A 16,562-nucleotide genomic window follows, 5' to 3' on the forward strand; every position below is an offset into this window, starting at 1 on the left:
GAGCTCCAAGGAGATTATGTTGAAAAATAAAAAAAAATTTACCCAAAAAAAATTGTTTTTATACTTCATTCTAAGGACTTATTGAACTACCCTCGTATCTTGGACCAAAAGGCAGCCATGGTATGCTAAAGTGAAACTGACATCCCTTTGATATGCCAAAATAAAACCCCCCTGTGCCCAACTTCCATCCAGGTGATTCAAGGAAAGCAAACGTTAGCTTACACGGCATTGACTAATTCTTCATACTTCTTTAGAAGATGCCGTGCATCCTCTTTCCCAGGAGCAGTTCACGGAAATGGGCTTTCAGGAGTAAGTACTCGAGATAGATAAAAATGAATGCATTTTGCTCACTCTCAATATTGAAGTCAAGGCCTAGTGTTTCAGCAGCCTTATCTGGAGCTTTGCACAGAAAAGCTTCCTTGCCTACTTCTTCATGCTTTCTGACCATTTTAAAAAAGGACCTATAATAATCTGGTTGTAAAGACATTCAAGACTTAGTATTGTGCGACTACCTTGACGGCGTGAGATGTTAAGTCGCGGAATAGAAGATATAAGGTAAATGCTTTTGTTTAAGGGATCAGCGAATGTCCTTCGTCCTTAGAACCACTTCAAATGAATAAAATACTACCGGACAGACAATCATGCTGGTTGCATATACTTCGTTCTCCTTGCTGACAGTTAGGAAAACGTATTTTGCGAGATGAGACGTTTGTATCTGCTCCGGAGAGTATCTTTTATAGATGTCATTTCGTGAGTGCGGCTCTGTGGCACTCTCAGGTATGTATAGGTCTTCCTAGCGCGAAGGTGTCGTATAGCGCTTTCGTACGCGACATCAGGATCAATTTCTCAAGGCACGCCACGATATGTAGATGAACCTTAAAGCTTTCCAAAAGACATATGATAAGCCTATGGGAGGTAGAATCGAAATTTTTCCGATAATAAATACAGGTCATTGATAAGCCGTCCTAGCAGAATGTTGCAAGCAATTAAAAATAGGTCAAAAGCAGAGCAAAAACTAGGGATTCACTGAAGTTGAGGGTTGAATACAATTTGTTATCCATTTACGGTTCTCACACGATGACTTGAGACAAAAAGTTTCTTGCTTTTTAATACACTTTTTTTACAAATTTGCTATATGACCTGAAAATGGTATTTATTAAGTAATTACACTTATTCTAATCGCGATAATAGTTGTTGCCTTAATTCTATTTATTAAATTTTGTACATCAGGGTTTTTGAAGGCCCAAGTAGAGTTTCTTTTTTAACTAATTAATGTTTTTGGGTTCCTTTGCAGTAAGGATTACTTATTTCATCGTTTTCTTTACCGTTATAATGATTTTTACCACTTCTGGTAGGATACCTCGGTGAGTTAAATGATGCCTCTGGTCGGTGCCTTCTTTATTTTTGGTTGTTTTGTTTTCAAAGGATGTTCTGGTACCCCGAGTAGCCAGGGAAATAAAGAACAACCCCTGCAGAGTCATTCCTCCATGCACCCGGCACATCATGGTTAGTATTTTTTAAGCAGTTTAAAAAAATCGTTTATCCACGCCAGAAAAAGTTAATATTCTGACACAGTTGCCTCTAGAAATATCTAAATTTAACATTCAGACTCTTTCTCTCAAAATACCAAAAAATTAGGAATTGAATACTTCTTGAACAATGACTTTAATAGTTCAAGAAGAGCACAAAGAAAGTAACATAATAACTATCAGAGAAAATGTCCTGAAGATAAAGAAAGTAAAGTGAAAAATATGCTAAAATAAGCCGCTTGAAAAATAAAAAATGCTGACGACCTTGATAACTTCACGTTTGCTATATGGGAGAACGGTGATCTACAGAAGAAAATATCATCCGTTTCGATAGATCAACCAGGGAAATAGACTTAAAAAGTAAAGTTTATATGCATTTTAAAGACCACCAAATAACTGAAATGGAGAATAAAAAGATCTGTGCCGAATCCAATCCTCAACAACTTTTTGGATGTGGTCTTTGAGAAAAATGGGGCAGCCATTCTGATAAAAGCCATTCAAGGTAATCATTGGATCAATAACCAAATGTCTACGCTTATGACAATTTGCTACCAAGGGGATTGGACCATTAGTTCCGTTAATAGATTCAAATTAAATGAAATGAAATAAATGCTCCGCAATAAGAAGTGATTATTCTTCGCAACGGGTCCTGAAAAAGTGGCATGAAAAAGATGCAACAACACATAACCTTTCGAAATAGCAAAGAATGAGAAATATATTTCTTCTGCTGAAAAACAAAAAAATACCGCAAGTAAAATGTATACTAAGTTGAATATATCAGTACCTATTATTCATTTAAAATTTTAAGATACTCGTGAAGAATATAAAAATGTCGAGCGCGAAGCCTGTAATGAGAATGTATTCTCTAAAGCATAAGGAACCAAAAAAAATTCAGGATTACAAAATCACAGTTGTCAAAGTTTCGAATTAATGATGTTATGAATTGCAGTTTACACACGTTCTAGTCTAAATGCGTTTCTGATTGAGGTACCTTTGCCTACTGGCGTTTTCGTGATTTTCTTTCGAGTCAATTCACTAACCTTGCTGGTCTACATATTTAATTTCACTCGCTTTTGCTTTTAGTGTGGAGCTGTATATATTCCATGAAGAATAACCTTTCCTTTTGCTTTTCCCAGCACTGCATAGACGTCACCATTCGACGTGAGTAATACAATATATTCTTCGATTAACATCAACTAAGGGACACTTTTAAATGCTCTTAATTGAGTTTCTGGTACAGCGGAAGGAAAAATGTATCTTCGAAGTTCGAATATCCGATTTTGATTGTTGTGTAAAATAAGTCGAAAAAGTCTTAGTTCTGAAGCATTTCTCCAAATATCGTAGCAAAAGATTCCTGTGGTAAAGACGACCTGGACCTAGCACGAAGTGGCTGCTAGGCAGAAGGAGGTAACCCAACAGAAGAATAAGGTTCGTCAAGTGGAAGAGCCCTTTTTGGCAAATGTGATTCGACAAGTGGAACAGTTTTTTAAAATGACACAATCGTAATATTGCTATTAATTCTACGATATCCTTAAATTACAGATTGAAACTTAAGTTTTGGAGCCCCGTTGTTCGACTTTTTTAAAGTCTTGTATCTACTGTTTTGATATACGGTGCACATGTTTAGAGTTTCAGATACTTTGTTGTGATCGAGAAAATACAGAAGAGCTTTTTGAAGCGAATTCTTCATGTCCCAAGGATACAGCAGGCTATTAAATTAGACTTGAGATGGGTGCTTCACACCTTTCTGCTGAAGTGTTTGGCCTAATTCTCAACTGGATAGAAAACATCCGAATGATGGCTGATGATCGCTACCCTAAGATATGCCATTTTAAGATTCAGAAAAATTGCATGGGTTTGAAAGTAGTAAATCAAAATGGGACAAATACAATTTGGCTCGTCAGGTTAAAGGTAGCTTTCAGGGGATTGGGTGCATACACCAGTGGCTGTTTCTTTCTCTTGTTTCTCTACAAAGCCATAAATTATCTTGGATAAGAGTTTATGATAACAAACTTCACCTAGAGGATTTGCAAAATGCACACTCGTCTTCTACACTACTACTCTAGCCTCACCTAAGTTTGCTGAACGACATCAGAAATATCTTATTTTGATAAAGATGGCACTTAGATTTATCAGATTAATAGCTCAACGTGGTTTAGTTGTTAGATTTTCGACTGGAGTTATATTAAGGGCAAGGCCTCTCAAACTAGGTTTTTCTGACTATTGTAATTTCTGCAAAAAAATTTTTCTGATTCCGAATATGTGTTCGGAATCAGAGAACGTCCTTGGAACGTTCGTAGGATGTCCTATGTCAGCCCAATCAACGTCATTAAGATGTTCCATATCCTAAAGATGACCTTAAAGTATATTAAAGACATGGACGTTCTCGGGACATCTTTCGTACTGACATTAGACGTTTTAAGAGCATTCCTAGGATGTCTAAAAGACATGTTATAAAAGATATCTCAGGGATGTCCTAAATACATCTCGCGGACATTCTTCATTTTTTGTGTACTGGGTAAGGACTACTTGTTCTTATCAGAAAAGAGCTGAACTTTCTTTGTTTGAATGTGTAGATTCTCAAACAAATAAACTGTTATTATAAGTTTTAACTACTAACTACTAAGATCCTTACGATACTGCTGATATCTGATTTTAATTTGGATTTTAATTTAGAATTAACTTTAACTTTTACTCCAAAATAAGATTCGGACAGTTCGATTGTGTATTATTACTATATAAACTGGTACGAGAGAGTGAAATTCTGACTACACTTTTAAAGACTTCATTTGAGAATAAGTGTAGAAACAAAAAAAAAGTAATAAAAAATTCCACTTTAAGGTAAAACTATACAAGATACGAAAAAAATTTAAAGATAAAAAATTGTGGATTCAAAAAAAATACAAAATCGTTATTAATCATTCTTTGATTTAGTGCATAGTTTTTGTTTTATTATTGAAACAGTATAAAGAATAAAAAGTTAGATTTTGGAAAAAATAACATAAACAAATAAACAAAAATTAAGCAGGCAACGTTTTCCCACCCAAAAACAAGCCACAAATTTTTAATTTATCATTTTTTGATAAAATGCGTAATTTTGGTTTTTATAGTGAAAAATAGCAATAAAAAAATTTAATTTTCTGGAAAAATTACGAAAGGTACGAAAGAAGATGAATAGACAAAAAATATATAAATTAATAATTCTCGGTTAGGACAGAATTTTTCGGTATATTCGCAAAAAATGAATTGAAAATAAGCAAAAATTAAGTTTTTGACTAAACCACACAAGAGACGGATAAGTAATAAAAAAGAAAAAGTCATTAAAAAAAAAGATCGACAAATTGGAAAAACGACACAAGCTTTCGATGAATGAAAAAATGACGAGTCCTATTGAAAATTCATTAGAATGAAGTTGTTAGGGTTTTTTAGAAGCTATAATTTTTCTTAAAACGTTTTTTTCGTATTTTGCATCATTTGGGTCAAAATTTGAATTTTGTGAAGTCAACTTTCAGACAATCCTAATATCCTAAATAATCATAAATGATGCGACTGTATTACATTATAACATATTTTCATCTCTTTTTTTGGGAGAGGAACTTTTGTCAAACAATTCGATTTCGTAAATTTTGTCGTTTTCCACAAATTTTTTATTTTTTTTTTTAATTTCCTTTTCATTTTTATGGGTAAAACTAAAACTGCGCGTCCTGTCTGAATAAGATATTTCAGGCCAAAGCACAGAAATAAATTTAATATACATTTGATATAATAATGTTAAAAATGATGCAGAAAAGTTTACTTTTATTATAAAATCAAGTTTAAAGCATCAGATACGTGATAAGAATATGTTCTTTAAATCAGAAGGAGCTTTAACAAAAGAGAATTTACAATCACAAAATTACAGTTGTCAATAGTTTGACCATTAGTTTTAAAAGGTCTATGTCTGAATTAAAATTCAATTTCATTATTTTAAGAAAAGAAAGTGACGAAGAATTTACAATTTTAATTTCATTATTTAAATTTCATGAGAAACTTTTCGCATTTTGGCTTCAAAGCTTGAAAATTTGACACAGAGCGATCAAAATTGAATCTTCAACGTGCATCATATAATATAATTTATCAACGTATAATATAGCCTCCAACATAATTATTATAAAAAATGATATTAATGCTTTCTTTACATACCAAGAAAATTAAAAATAACGTCCAAGGTTAATAACAGAGTGTAAAGACTCCTAATTTTTTTATAAGTAGGAAAAATTCATTGATGCAGAAATTTGAGAGCAGAGTATAAAACTTAGGTTACAATTTTTAATGTATATACTATTCTCAGATATTTGTGTTTTTGCCCTACCTGAGAATAAGTCGCATATATGAATTATTTTCGAGCTTGTTGACGTGGAAAATTTTATTTAGTATTGAGTAATATGCAAGAGTAATTTTTAAATTACAAGGTTATCTTGAGATTATAAATGAACCTGACATGCTTAAATATTTTAATGTTGAGTAAACAGTGAATATAAGATCATTGTTTAAGAAGTATATTTGAGGTGAATAATCCTGATTATATGTTTAAAATCCGCAATTTAATTATCGTAATTTGCGAATAAGATTAAAAGTTAAAAAATTGTTAGTGTAAAAGACAAAATTTCGAACATTGGTGCACTTTGACGGTTAAAAAAAATTTGTTAGTAATTTTCAATAGTGGTTAATCTATAAAGGGGTTTGTGATATCCCCCCCCCCCTCCCTAATATTTTTCGGAAGATTAGTGAAGAGATTTGTTCAGGATATGATACTCAGAACGTACAAAATTCGCTGACAATAAACGAAATTTTCAGCTTTGAGTAGTTGAAAATTCAAGTAGTGAGCGAATTTTTTTATCATAAGCAACTGTTACAAATTTCATCTTCAGATAGTTTAACACGAGAATCTAATAAGTAAATATTGGAATTCATGAACAAAATGTTTTTAAAAGTCAAACGCGATTTTGTAACATTTGTATATTTATATTAAAAATGGGAAGGCCATATTTCGAAACCGGTAAATAATTTACGTCACCTCGAATAACTCAATTTAGACAAAGGGCACAGGTTATTAACACCTTATGAGAAAATGTAAGCTTTACGAAATAAATGAACGCAAAAAATATGTGTGCATTACACCAAACTCACCTAACCTCTCAATAATTCTCTTATTACGTGAAATTATTGCTTAGTAACAAATCGTGTACTTTTTATTATACGGGTTTTTTCGACAGGTATATTTTAATTATTGTGTATATCCTAATCAACATAATAAAACAAAAAAATTTATAAATATTACTAATTTTCTAAATTTATTTTGTAAATTAACAGAATCCAGTTCCTGTTTCGTAGTTCTTAGAAACAGTTACTGCCTAAAGCTGTAGTAGATAAACGTTTACTTTTTGTCCTGCTCACTTGAGAGTTCTATTACATGTGTGCTTTGAGGTGTGAGTTGTGTTATTACTTAGATAAAATGCTGGAGTGGGCAAAGCCAAAAATTGGTTCTTTAAAAAAAGTTCTATCAAAATTAGGTTACTTTGGAGGTACAAGTAGAGTCTCCTTTAGAATTAATGGTTTTGTGTTCTTTTTCAGCAAGGCTTTCTTTCATCATCCATTTCATCATCGATTTTAATTATCTCTACCGTTAATTGTACAATGTCCCTGATTTTTTCCTTGATAACAAAAATCTTTTATAATTTAAAGAAGATGAAGTTTCTAAATTTGGGCGATTTAGCACAATGATTGCAGCTAATACGTCCTGATGAAGTGCTGACGAGTCCTTGCAGTATGTATTTCCATTGTAACAAGTACTTCAGCTTGCGTAATTTAGAATCAGGTTTTAAAGAAAGATGTATTTGACGATCAGAGCATATTAAAATATTATCAAGAGTAAAATCAAATAGGTGGATTTTAAGGAAGGTATATCACAATGTATTGACGAGCTGATTAAAGAAATAGGTCAATTTGCTGAGGGTATATCACCTTTGCGAAAAAAGGGATACCTAAAAGAAAAATCTCTTGAACACTATGCCTTAACTTTTTAAATGTGCACTTTGCAGAAAATTAGGCAGTCATTCTGACGGAATTCAAGACAACTTAAAAAATAGATCTTCTACTAACTCTGTGAAACTGATCTCTATCGTATTTGATTAGCTAGAAGCCATTGCAAAAATATAATTTAATTACATGAAATAAAATAAATGTTCTGCAATATGAAATAGTTATTTTTTGCAACGGGTCATAGAAAATTATATGTACATTGTGTTAGTGGACTTGTTAGGCATCATCGAACCACGCTCAACCTTTCTAGTCCTCAGGCCGATTGCGTACAACATTTACTAGTTGCTGTAACACGCATCAGGAAGCACGTACCGGCTAGAAGGTTTATCCTTCTAAAAAGTATCCCCATTAAACAAATTTAATGTTGAAATTAACTTCAAAAAGTGCCGTTTTTTTTTAAAACGGATTCCATACTTAGGATTTATTTTAGATGAAAAGGAAGTGAACCCAGACCCTGACAAGTTTAAGGCCATCAGATCAGCACCATGTCCCACCTAAGTTACACAATTAAAAGCATTTCTGGGATTGTTAACGTTTATGCATAATTTCCTACTTATGCCAGTACATATTTATTAATCAACCTTAGTGGTTTACAAACCATCTCACGGAACAATAGTGAAGTCTGACAATAGCGCGGATGGTGTTAACGTTGTTTTATCACAAATTGTTGATGGTCAAAAAAAGCCGGTCGCCTTTGCGTCTTCTACACTGTCAAAAGCTAAACGAAATTACAGTCAAATCGATCGGAGAGCCCTAGCAATTATATTTGGATTTAAGAAATTCTAGAAGTATATTTATTGTATAAAAAATTAAACCGGTAAGGCAATCGGTCATACTAATGCATTATTAAAATGGAAAGTACCGCAGGAAAAGACCGGTACCGAAGTAGCATGTCAGTCAGTTTATGAACATTTCGAAGAGAAGTTTTCATCGTTTATTGAAATCGCAAAAATAACAGTATCAGATCCACCCTTAAGTATAATAAAAGATTTTGTGAAATATGGACGGCCGCACGAAAAGTCAATTTCAGAGAATATCGATGTCTATTGTACCAACCGTGCGAAGTTGTCAATTGAGTCAGATTGTTTACTTTTTGGCAATCGGGTAATAATTTCGAATAAATTAAAAGAACAAGTCCTAAGAATGATTCACAAAGATCACCCTAGCACAGTACGTTCTAAAATGCGCGCCAGCTTTTTTGTTTTGTGGTAGGGACTAGAAGAAGACCTGGTAAGATGTAGTCGGAGTTGTAAACCTTGTCAATTAACACAGAACTATAACCTAAAAAAGTAAACGTATCAATGTCGAAGGCGGAAGCTCATTGTCAAAGCGTCCATATTTATTTTCTAGACACTCAAATTCAGAAATTTTTAATCTTAGTTGATGACTATAGTAAATGGATTGAAGTATGGGTGGTAAATATTAAAACTCTTAAGTCTATCTTAGAATGTTTGCGCGAGGGTTTTTCAAGATTTGGTTGGCCACGCACTATACTGTTAGATAATGGCCCTCCATTCAATGCTAAAGAATTCAAAAATTACTTTAAAAAAAAAGTTCTGACTTCTCCTCCCTACCAACCAAGATCGAATGGACTCGTCGAACGAGTTCTTCAGACTTTCAAAAAAGCTGATTATCAAAAATGTAATCTCAGAGTCGTACAGGGTCATAAAGAAATCGTTAGGAATGCGTTTAGCAGAATCTATATCGTCGTATCGGCCAACCCCTTGTAAAGTAACCAAAAGTGAAAAATCCGTATTTTTTCATTCAACGACAAGGTGCTAGCTCGAAACAGCACAAAAAAGTCGTCATTTAAATGATTATTTTAGAGGATCATGGGCCGACTGCAGAAAATTCCTCAACCTTAAATGAAAGAAGAATTAACTCTCCTGCGATAACCCAAAAAGCCCTGATACAAGAAACAAAGGACGGATAGATTCCGTCCATAGCTGTTGAAAGAAAGGCAAGGTTTAGAAAAGAATAAGAAATATATTCCCTGTGCCGAAAAACAAACAAATACCGAGCATAAAATGTATGGTAAGTCGAATAAATCAGTGTCTATTATTTATATATTTTTTTAACAGAAGAAAGGTAGAGTTTTTAAAGAAAAAAGTTTTTAATCGAAGAATACTCTTAAATTTTTATTAACTTCTACAATTATCTTAAATTAAAAACTTAAAAATATTTGTAAAGATTTTAAAAATGTCGAACGCAAGGCCAGTGATTAGAATGCATTATTTAAAACCAAAGCAGCTTTAACAAAAAGAAATTCAGAATTCGAAAATAACAGTTGTTTATAATAATTTTAGGAAGTGTGGATTACACATGTTCTACTCTGAATGCCTTTGAGACTGGATAAGCACCGCCTAATGGAGTTTCCGCGACTTCTTCTGGAGTCATATCATCAACCTTGCTGGTGAACATATTCATTTTCACTCGCTTCTGCTTCCAGTAAAGAGGTGTGTATATTCCTTGAAGAATCACTTTTCTTGTTCTTTTGTCCAGTATTGCATAGACGTCACCATTCGACGTCAATAATACAATTCGTTCTTCGGCTGATATTGGTTTAGCGACACCATTAAATTTCCTTAACTGAAGTTTTGGTACAGTCGGAGGAAAAGTGTATCTTCGAAGTTCAAAAATTCGATTTGGTTTCTTACGGTGAATAAGTCGAATAGGTTTTAGTTCTTCAGAATTAAATCCAAATATTTTAGACAAAGATTTCGGGGGCAGAGGGGACCTAGACCTATCACGGATTGGTTGCTCGGCAGGAGAATGATACCTGACAAGAGCGAGAGACCTTTTTGGTGAAACAGGTTTGGCGATAGGAGTACTTTCTGGAGAATATGATCTGACAAGAGAAAGAGTCCCTTCAGAAGAAAGTGGTCTGGAAAGAGGAAGATTCTCTTCTCCTGAAAACTCTGAAACAAGAAGCATGGGGTTACATTTTTCTGAATTGAGACAATCGTATGTTGGTATATACCACCTTCATCAAAAAGTTTTAGAAATTTATTTTTAAAATAAAAAATAGAATCTTATTCATCATAATCGCGGAACGTGTTACAGCACCCGAGATGAGGTCATGGAAAAATCGAAGATGGCTCTGATGGCTATACCGCAAACCGATTATAAAAAATGTTTCAAAGATTGGATCAAGCACTGGCATAACTGCATTGCAGCCGGTGGGGAGTACTTTGAAGGAGACAATATCGATTATGCTGAATAAACTTGTATTTTCGATTTTTAAAATAAAGTCCTTAAACTTTTTGATCAAAGTGGTATACAGAACTTCCCAGGCTCAAATGTGCAGACTTATATTAGCAGAAAAATTATTAGAAATTAAAAACTTTAATGGATTTAAAAATATTTGTAACGGTATCAAGGGATTTTAACACAAAAGTACGAAGGAGCATTCAGAAGCAAATTGTTTACAAAGTTAAGGATCGATTTACAGCTATCGATTGATAACTCTAGACGAAAAGTGTTTTGCATATGGACCAGCCTCCTGTCACCAAGATTTGAAAATGCTCCATATATTGAAAATGGGCATGTGACGGCGCTAGTAGTTACTTTGTTCTTGTTGCAATAGAAACTTCTAATTTGTCCCCTAAGGGTTTAAATTTGTCTTGTACCTTCCATCCTATTCCCTTCCCCCCACATAGTTACTTGGTGGTGGAAGGGGACCTACAGGTTAAGGTGGCTTCTGAACCACCAAGAGAAAGAGCTTTAAGTACTTAGATAACCTTTTTCTCTAGAGGTACCTGTCCCATGACTCTCCGAGGATGAGCAACTCCTTTGCTAATCTGGAATCGAAACCACAAGCCAACATAGTGAGCCCAAAGCCTACGCTTTAGCGCCCACGATCTTCGTCCGACTTCTACTTTGTTCTATTTGTTTTGACGGTTATATGACTTTCGTCATGTAGAGCCGTTACAAACTCTTAAAAATCTACCGAGAAAATGATCTATTCTTGTAATTCCCATGTAGAAAATGTGATCTGGATTTGTAAGGGCCCTGGCTAGTTTTCCCTATTTCTAATCGGGTGCTGATCGGGGTCACCTATTTTTCGATGGTAGATCCTTTTTCGCGGAAATTATTTTATTCGGTTACCTAGGATAAATGAAAAATACGATTTGAGCGATTTAGTGAATTTCAAAGTTTTACGAAAGTTGTTGTTAATACCATTTTTCTGAAGGAATTTAGTCATTATTTATTTGCCATCGAATTGTTGGATGTGAACTTGATACTCTTTCGATACAGATTTTTATTTTTACAAATACCGTAATTTGTTGGAAATATCAACAATCGATTTAAACAAATAGAAATAAGTATAACTTCTCTCTCTCTCTGATTTTTCATGTTTGAGCATCGAACGTCTGTTGGTTATCCACATTGAATTCATTGTCTTAAAAATACTACATTTATTTACTAAAACAGGGCCAAATTATGCATTTGTTTATTATATTCTTTCACAAAAATTACTAATTGTTAAGTATTGAAAAAAATAATTATAGAGAGCTACCAGCAAGACATTAGGAATTTATTTATCTGAAAAAACGAAAACCATTTGTTGAAAAATGATAAAACAATTAATTTGTTGAAGCAAATAGAAATTATTTTGTTTCTAACCAAGTAGTATATAAAGAAGTTCTTTAACGCATATGAAGTTGACTTAAAAAGAAACGAATTTCTTACACTTAAAAATGACAATGTTATACATTTGATAATTAATTTTGTTTAGACCAATAACGCTAATCGTCAGAAATAAAAGAATCACACGAAAGCTACAAGCAGGATATTTACTATCTTTTCTGTAAAAAAAAACGAAACAACTCTATTTTCAAATGACGAATTTAAGCATTTGTTTATAAAATTGTTTCGAATAATTGACAGAAAGGCTTTATTTGTCTATTAGTTATGTCGAGATATTTCTTTAGATTTCTACTTAAAAACACACATCTGAAGTAGTTATATATCATGGTTACTAAAATTTTAATTTTTGTCCAGTAATTGCTTTATAAAAATTATTAACAATTTTTTTAAATACGTTATAATGCTGGACATTATTTAAGACAAGTTTCCCCACTAATTATATGTACTTTGGCATAAAATGCATAACTTCGTAATGTTTTTTCGATGAACTTTCATTGTTGGACAAAAACTCAAAAAAATTATTTTTAAAAATAATTTAAAAATGTACATCTGTCTATCAATAATTTTCATTTTAACCATACGGAATTCACGGAATTTGTCGAATCCAAGAAACTTACGAAATTCATAAAATTTACAGTAGTCACGGAATTCGCAGAATTCATGGAATTCAAGGAAAGCACGAAATTGCTTCACAATTCGTCAAAATCCGTCAAAGCGAAGGAATTTGCGATATTCATAAATTTCAGGGAATTTAAGTAATTCATAGAATTCATGGAATTCTTGAAATTCGCAGGATTTACGTAATTCAAGGAATTGCAGAAATTCGTGGGATTCATGGAAAGGAAGAAATTTACAAAATTCAGGAATTTTCGGAATTCATGGAATTAAAGAAATTGACGAGAGTCTATGAATTCCATACATTCCTTGAATTCCGTAATTCCATTGAATTTCGTTATCTCATTGAATTTTATGAGTTCATTGAATTTCGTGAATACAATAAAATCCACGATTTTCTTGAATTTCACGAATTAGTTCAATTCCGTGGATTCGTTGAATTACGTGAATTCCGTGAATTTCGTGAATACCTTGAATTCATCAAATTGCGCAAATTTCATGAATTTCGTGAATACTGCGAATTATGTGAATTCCGTGAATTCTATTAAATCTCTTAATTTCGGGCGTTATGTGAATTTCGTGATTTCCATAAATTCTGTGAATTCCAAGAAACCCTTAAATTCCATGAATTTCTTGAATTCTAGAAATACGCGCGTTATATACTATACATTAACAAAAGTTTTGATTTCGTCAGAATATTGAATTTTTTTCCTGACAGGAACAAAAATTTGTAGCACCTCAGAGTTCTGGATTAACCGTATGTGATAATCAAATATCCCTGCCTAAAATATTCACATTGGCACTCCAGGATAATCAAGTCGTCTCTCTTAAATTATCGAATTGATCATCCTAAATGACCAAGTCAACTTTCTGAGATTGTCGATATGGTCTTCTTAGTTTAACCCTCAGAGATAGTCACTTTAGCCATCTTCAAGGGCTGGCCTATAGTTGACCCTCCAATATAATCTATCTGTACATCTAGATGGCCAAATTAACCTTCCATTTTTTGCGTTTAATAAGGAAAAAATTATAGGAAATTAATTAGAAGAAAAGCGTTATAAGCGTATAATGCCTGTTTGCTAGTTCAGGAGATTAGAATTAGTTTTAAACTGTTTATTAATTCCCGCTTCTGTTTTCCATTTTTATTTGTACGAGTTTTACCTTGATGACTCGTACGTTCATTTGTCTCAAAATTTACCGAAAGGTCCCGTTGTTTGGGTGGCGTACTTGATGACATCTCTGTAAAAAGACAAAAAATTACAGATGCAATCTCTAGTGAAATAGGTGATTTTTTTATATAAAAAGACAGATTTTATAAAAATAGTGGACTTTTCAAATAAAAAATTATTTATTTCTTTACTTTTTAGCATTGAAATAGAAGTTTAAAAAAAACGTCAATTTTCTACCAAACTAGTTGAATTTTCACCCCCAAAAGACAAATTTTCAACAAAAAAATTCAACTTTCAACCCAAAAGGATGTCAAAAAAGAAAATTATATCTAGAAAGGTAATTTTGTGGAGAAAGCAATTTAAAAAATAGAAATGCAAGGCAAACAAATTACTAACAGAAATATTATAACAGGGTTTCCGCAAAACTTTATTTTAAATTTTCTTTAATTTACCACTAACCAATTTTTCATTTTTCCTGACCATATTAATATTCAAAGACCTAAATCCTAAACTTGTAAAATTCTTAACCCAGAATCTTTTACAATCCAAATAAAACAATTAAAAATAAAAGTTAGAAATGTTTCGAATTTATTCTACTTGACAGTTTAAAGTTATAGAAATTCTCTAAATTTTACAGGATTTTTGTTCATTAAATCCCTGATATTTCCTTGACAAATAAAGTCCCCTGACTGAAAAAAAATTGTCCTGATTTTTCGATTTTCGATTATTTTTGGTCTCAATCCCTATTTTGTTTAAATGAACAAAGAAATTATGTCCACCAAATTTGAGCAACATCGGTTAATATTAACATGTGGCTCAAAGCACATTTCAAATGCAGTTAATTTTTTTTATATTTCTTCAGAATCCTTTGGCTCTGTAGAATTACGATCTTAAGAATGCTTAAAAAATATACCCATACAAAATTTTTTTCTTGGAAATTTACAAAATGGCGGTTCCATAAATTTGAACCAACATTATATTATCCAGAATTCATAAGAAAATTTTGTCCAATTCTTCCAAGAGGCAGATTTATTTATTAGAACGCACATGATGACAATTAAAATTCAAAATTTGAAAAAATTAAAGATGGCTGCAAAAATGTTGTTTTTCAAACACATTATTTCTTTGTTTTTTGGTGACAACTTTTCAGGTGTCAATTCAAAGTTGGAAAAAAATTAATTTTGCTGTTAGAAAATATATGGTAGGAAGTAGATCTCGAAATTTCAACGAAAGTAAAAATGACGCCTTATTACGATTTTCAAAAAGTTACATAATTTTTACAAATTTAAACAAAAGATGAAAAAAATCAGAAAGGATTAAGTGATTCTCAAAACTTAATTTTTTTTAAAGTTTGAAGGAATGCCTACTAAACTCAGAAAAAAAGCAATATTTCTGACTATTCGGTGAAAATTTTTTCAAATTTCATTGAGAGAAAAAAATTCCCAGTATACTGAAGTTTTACGAACTTTTTGAGCAAGTGGTTTTGAGAATAAATAAATTCTTGCCAAAAATGTATTTCATATTTTATTTCGATTTGTAAAAATCATGTTACTTAATAAGGCGACATTTTGAATTTTTGAAAATTTTGACTTTCATAAATTACGAAATATGTTTGTTTTTTCACAATAATTTAGCATTGCCATTGACTCTTAAAAAGTTGTCACCGAGAAAAAAAAATAATGAATTTGTCAAAAAAAATTGGGCGACCATCTTGAATTTTTTCAAAATTTTGCATTTTTATCGTGATCACGTGCTTTTTAATAAATAAATCTCCTTTTTTAAAAGGATTTTACGAGATTTTGTTCTTAATTGTAGAACTTGTAATTTTTTTCAAATTTAGGAACAATTTATTGAAACAAAAGCATTTTCATGCACTGTCGAAAATAATTTATAACAAATTTTTATGAGTTTTTACTATTTTTTGGAAGAGCAACTTTTGTCGATTTCTTTTTTCATAGATTATGTCGTCGGTTGATTTTTTTTTACGATCTTGCAGTTTCTGAGTATAAACAAAGATATTTTAAACATAGATGCGGTGCGGGCTTAGTTGCCCGCCATAAATATAGACGGCGCGTCCGGCGAAAAAGTCACTTCCCCTCTACCCACCGCTCCCCGTAGAAAGCACCCATCGATATAGTTTGCCAAGAGCCACTTGGAGCGCTGTAAGCAACTCTCGGCACACCTTCGAGGCGCACTGATGGTAAACTTAGCTTGGACAAGAACCATTTGGATTGAAAGTAAATTGCCAATTAAAACATTTTTACATTTATAACTTTGAAAAACTCGGTTGTTTTAATAAATACCACAAATATAAGTCGATGAGTAATTTATTTTACGGATTCATATATTTTCCACTAATTCTAAAATTATTAATTATAATTTTCATTCTATATATTGTCTATATATAATTCTTTATTATTATTTAGTTTTTATTTTTATTTTTGTGGTCTGCAATTTCTACGGACTTTTTTAGACTATTCGTCTAATCAAGTTCTCGTATATATTTTCCAATTTCTTA

Source organism: Belonocnema kinseyi, chromosome 2 (assembly GCF_010883055.1).
Source record: "Belonocnema kinseyi isolate 2016_QV_RU_SX_M_011 chromosome 2, B_treatae_v1, whole genome shotgun sequence".
Lineage (NCBI taxonomy): Eukaryota > Metazoa > Arthropoda > Insecta > Hymenoptera > Cynipidae > Belonocnema > Belonocnema kinseyi.